The sequence below is a fragment of the Mastomys coucha genome, unplaced genomic scaffold (assembly GCF_008632895.1).
Source record: "Mastomys coucha isolate ucsf_1 unplaced genomic scaffold, UCSF_Mcou_1 pScaffold22, whole genome shotgun sequence".
NCBI classification, from domain to species: Eukaryota; Metazoa; Chordata; class Mammalia; order Rodentia; family Muridae; genus Mastomys; species Mastomys coucha.
Window position 1 is genome coordinate 83,994,754 of NW_022196905.1, and position 5,825 is coordinate 84,000,578.

Consider the following 5,825-nt stretch of genomic DNA (forward strand, 5'->3'; position numbering starts at 1 on the left):
TCCCCCAGCAAATTTCAAATACTTCTGCAAAGTCTTACAAGTTAAGCTGACCTGGGCATGTGGATTCCGCATTGCTACACTAGGCTTCACTTCAGTGATTTTTTTTTTTTATCAGTATTAGGTGAAGTCAGTATGGAGGAGAGGGCTCTGGGAGTTCTTCTAGCCAACTGTAGCCAAGCAAACAGGCAAGACCTCTATTCATACCAAGTAGTGAGTACCCTGAAGAGATTCAACCACCAGACTCAGCAGATGGCAAGAAGACTCGACACCATGAAATCCAATGGCATGTGGTGCTGGACACCACCAGGAGGCGCTGGGGCAGGGCTTCTTATTATACTCTTTCCATTCATACTCAGTTTTGCCACTGAAATTATTATGCAAACTCAGGAATCAGTGTCTTTTTAGTAAGTTACAGTTTTCCTCTTACCCAGCTAGCTCCCAAATAATTGAGACTGGACCATATATTTATTGAACATGTTTTAAAGGCACAATAACTGAGTGGTATTACTCTATTTTAATCCTCTAAACTAATCTGGCTGCCTCCCAGCCAAAATCCCCAAGATACTGTCATTTTAAGGTTCTTTCTGCTCCAGGTATTTTTTCTCTCTTGGACTCTACCCCACTTCCCCCAACCCAGTCCCCCACACCCCCATGGCTAATCCCCACTTCCTCCCCCTCCAGCCCCTTCCCCTGGCTGGGAGGAAGTCCTGCCCTATTCTCTCTCTTGTTCAGTCATTGGCTGATCAGCTTTTATTGACAAATCAGAAAATAAACGGGGAGCAATGCTTATAGAGCATTGAAGGAAGGATTGCTGCCAAATACGGAGGCACAGAAATCAGCATTTGAACTACACAGTGCACAATAACATTATGCCTACAGCATATAGGTTATAAAATATGTAAACAAGTCAAACATTTACTTACAACAAATCAGTAGGAAATTTATTTTAAAATAAAATGTCACCATTTAGTAAAAATGAAAGTACTAGTGTGATGTATGTACTATTTGATTTCATATTAAATTGTGGTTGCATATTTGATACTGCAGGACACAGAGAATCTTCAGTTTTTCTCATAGTTGCCATTTTGATCTCATAATTAATTGTCCAGGCTAAGAACACACTGCTTCTCATGAATACATGGGACAAAATGGCATGAACATGTTTAGAGCTCTTTTAGAAATTGTTAGAAATTCTGTCTGATTTCCAAGCCAAAATTCGGTTTATGTTGATATATGTTTTATGGGTTGGAGAGAAGGCTCAGCAGTTGAGAGCTCTTATGCTTTTGTAGAGGACCTGTATTCAGGTCCCAGCACCCATGACATAAGGCCCACAGTCACCTATAAATCCAGTTCCAAAGGATCTGATGCTCTCTTCTGACCTCTGTGAGCGTGACACGCAAACACAAATGCGTTTAAACACATAATTAAAACTAAAAATAAATATTTCTAAAATATTTATTTATTCTTTGACAATTTCATATAGGTATATAATATATCTTGATCATACATAATCCCCACTTCTTCCTTCCTCTCCACCCAATGTTCTCTCTTCCACTTTCATAGTCATTTTATTTTTATAACTCAGTTAATCCAATTACTGCTGTCCACGTGCATACGGATATAGAGTTGTCCACTGGAGCATGAGCAACCTACGAAAAACCACACCCTGTCGAACACTTTCTCTCTTTTTCCCAGAAGCCATCAACTACCAATCACTCCTGAGCTGGGGTAGGACCTTACGCACCCATCCCTGAACAGGCCAAAATTTATTTAATAACTTTAAAAAATGAATCACAGCCAACTCTATTCAAATTCTCATTTTTATTCAAATTCTACAAAACTTATACTGAATATGCAGCTTCTAAAGATGTATGGCACCCTTTTTGTAATGACTATTGTGTGTTTCTTTTAATCCTTTTTCTTCTTTTTAAAATATTTTTAGTAGAAGCCAGAATCTCGTGTTGTCCAGTTAGAAACCTCTGACTTACTGTTCTGATTAAGTTTCTTTTCAATATTTATGGCCAACATTTGACTTCCATGAAAAAGACTTCTTTTTCTTTTCATTCTCTTGCTGACAAGGTAGAACTGGCTGTTATACTCTACCATGTGACCCAGTTTAGGATCAATCTTTGTGTCCAACCTTGCATTTGTTATCAAACTCACAAGCCATCTTTCAGATTTTTGGGGGGCCATATTCAGCTTATCTGCTACTACATTAATGCAGGTAGTCTAGGAGACCAAAAATCTCAAGTATAAAGAGATGGGCATTTTCAATGAAGTACCCAAGACAAACAAACTGCCAAAAAAACAAATCATTCATAATCACCAATTCACAGCACCTTGGCTTTTCCTGAGCCCCATCAAAATCAATGTTACCATATACACACTCAAGAAACTCTGCAACCAGGTCTTTACATGTGTGAGACTCCTGCTGGGTAACTTTTACTAGATCTTTCAGTGCCCACACTGATCCCAGACATCTTTGTTATGACAGCAGAAGTCAAACAGAAAATATCCAGACACAATGTCTGAATTGCATTAAGAGACGGTGGCTGGTAAAGAAGAGATCAACAATATTATCTTGGCCTTTAGGATGGTTGAAAGAACACGGGACCACCAGGCATGTTCACTGCTGGAGAAACTGGAGAGGAGAACTCACAGAATCACCATCCAGGCTCTCGTAAGCTATATAACATCTTCCATGGCTGCATCCAGTTCTGCATGAAAATTTCAGAGGCCATTTCTTTCTGAATGAACTTAAAGCAGTTTTATCTACTGCTGGGACCAAAAGTCTAAAAAAGTAAAGATGTTCCACTCCTTCCACTCATGTTGGAATTTTGAACATTGATAGAACACATTTAAATATTTCTGCCTAAGCCCATACTTGTCTGCCAGCTAGGCAAACAGCTTCTGACTGTCCTTGGTTGACGGCACTTGCCTTCTGGTTTCTGGACCTTCAACAGTCTTCACAATCGATTCTGTTTCTGCCTGGAGCTGTTTCAGTTGCATGGCAGCCATGGTACTTTTTTCTCAAGAGGATGTCGTTGGAATGAAGGTTTTTGTACATATCCACAGCAAAGTCTATGATGCTGGTATCACAAAGAAGATCTGATTTCTCTTGTAATAATTACTCTTCATTATATATCTTCTTCATAGAAAGGTGTTCAAGGGGCAGAAAGACCCGAAGAAGCCAATCCAGAAAGTAAGAGATGCTCCACCATGTTGCAAGAGGGTGGGGTGATTAGTGATTCTGAAATGAAACTCAAGCCAACAATTCAAATCACAACTTTTTAGATCAGATCATCTAACAAAATACAATCTAAAGATATACTAATTTACATGGTAAGAAATGGTGCTGGGTATGTTTCATTTTTTTATAGTTAAACCATTATTTCTATAAGAGCAGGTAATTTTATGTGTATAGTAAAGACACTGAAGTTTACAATATACAGCAGTCTGGAATCTGAGCTAAGGTTCTTTCAGGTCAAGATCACTGGTGTCACATGATGGATAGCACACAAGGTGAGAAATGCTCATGTTGTGTGTTCTGAACAAAGGCTGAAGTAAATTCCCACAGTTCAACACAGGCAAGTGCCAGCAGAAAACTGCTTGGATTCAATATACCTTTATTTTTTTAATTAATCCCTGATTATTGTGCAACCAAGCTCATACCAACTTTTTTTTGCAACCCCAACATGTACCAGGTTAGGACCCACAGTCTGAGGCTCTGTTCTAGAATATTTGCCCAAGTATGGCAGCAGGTAAGAAGTACCCACACTCCTTTGCAGCAATTAAAGCAAGATATCCCTCCAGAACATGGCAAATCACATGATGAAGGATGCACCTGAGAATGACTTCATGGCACATACAACACAGTTATAAACAAACAAACAATTATTTATTTTCAGGTTAATGGAGCCACTTTGAAGCTAGCCATGTCAAACATTGGCCAAATATACTAGAGCCAAGTCTATCAGGCCCTGAAGAGAGCTCCCATGACAGTGGGTACAGCAGTCAGGAACCCTAGAGGAAGGGAGAACCTCTAAGTGCTGAACTCTCTAAACAAGATTAGGACAAACCTTTCCAAAGACAGTACAATATCTGGATCCTAAGAAAACAGGACACTGCAAGACCTACAATGAGATACTCATGAGAAAGTTTATATCCAAGGATAAACTCAAGAGATCACAAGAAGTTCAAACCACTTGAGAAGCACATGAACCATCTCTTGTCCCACTGATCAAAGCTGGTATCTGATGATAAGTTGTCCAGATTTCCTGTGGTGAGTCCTAGAAACAATTCATACAGTTCTTTCTCTTACCACATCCTGGGAAGTCATCTGTGTCAAGATGAAGTTGAATATCATCGCCTTCCCAAACATCAGCTGTCAGAAATTCACTGCAGTGACTCATGAACTCAGGCTTCATTCTATGAGAAGTGCATAGCCAACAAAGTAACTGCTACTGCTCCGAAGGAGTAGAAGGGACTGGAGTATGAATCAGTGGTGGAAACGACATCAAGGTTTGCCCCTGAAGAAAGGTGGACCCACAGCAGAATAAGCCAGTTGTGGAGTAAGGCTCATTCTTGATATAGACCAAAGAAAACTGGAGAGAAGAACAAGTCAGAGGGCTTGTTATGAAAGCCAATGAGTGTTCTCAACTTGGTTATTGTAGAAGGAGGAGGAGGAGACAGAGAGGGAGGGGGAGGAGAAAGAAAGAACAAAAGAATATTCCTAAACTGACAGATGCCTCAGGAGTTGAGGCCCAAATAAACTAGCAGAATCTGAAGGCATTTCAATCTCTCTGAAGAAGATGATATCTACCAACATGTCAGAAAGTCCTTAAGCAAAGAAGCAGAAGCCCAAAACCAAAGCCCAAGACTGAAAATTCAGCCCTGTTACTCCATGTGTCCTGCAACACAAACACGACCTAGTGCTCTAAAGAAACAACACACTAAGAAAAACAAGAAGGAGGTTGCAGAATATGCTAAATATTTGGTCAAGAGAATGAAGGAAGCCAAAAAGCAATGCCAGGAACAGACTGCCAAGAATCTCCAGCAGTCCTCCTTGGGAGTGCTCCCTGGGAGTCCTCCATGGGAACTTCTACTTCTTAGTCTGGTCAAACATGAGTCTTTCAGAGTCACAAAGAAATGATCAGACCTTGAAAATAAAATCACACAAACTTGGCGCAGTTTACTTTTGTAAAGAATGTTAGCAACCCAAATAAGAAAGCATGAAGACTATTAGAAAAACCATTATAATTTTGAAACTTCTGAGAATTCTTGGGAATGGAAATACTGACTCAAATCTGAGTCTTAAAGAGTCACATTCCAAAAGTTTGGAAACACTGAAAAACTTGCTTGTTTTCTCCTCTGCTATATGTTTTAATTCTAAAATATATCATCATTGTTGAGTAAATGTTCTTTGTTAGTTTCCTTACTTTTTTAAATCACAGTGATATTTCTGTGGATGATTCCAGAGCTCATGGGGCTTGTGTAGGAGAGTGCACTGCAGGAAACTGACAAAACAGAACATACTCACTTAATTTGCATTTCTTCATCCCCTTCTCAGCTGACTCTCCGAGTACATGTAACCACCTTGTACTTCTGATAGTCTTTTCCAGTGTAAAGGAAAACCAAAACCCAAGTATGTAAACCTCTTTTACTTAGAACCTATATCACAGGGAAAATATAGATTTTTAGCCAAACACAATGGTAATAATGCATCTTCTGTAAGTAGGATTGTCCAGCTAGATCCATTTTCTATCTGGTCGTCACTTTGTCACCTCTCTCTCTCTCTCTCTCTCTCTCTCTCTCTCTCTCTCTCT

General features: G+C 39.6%; 1 pseudogene; it reads right to left on the reverse strand.

Annotated features, from left to right (window-relative positions):
- Positions 1 to 1,802: 1,802 nt before the first annotated feature.
- The window catches only part of LOC116104587, a 7,282-nt pseudogene continuing 3,259 nt past the window's right edge, over positions 1,803 to 5,825 (reverse strand).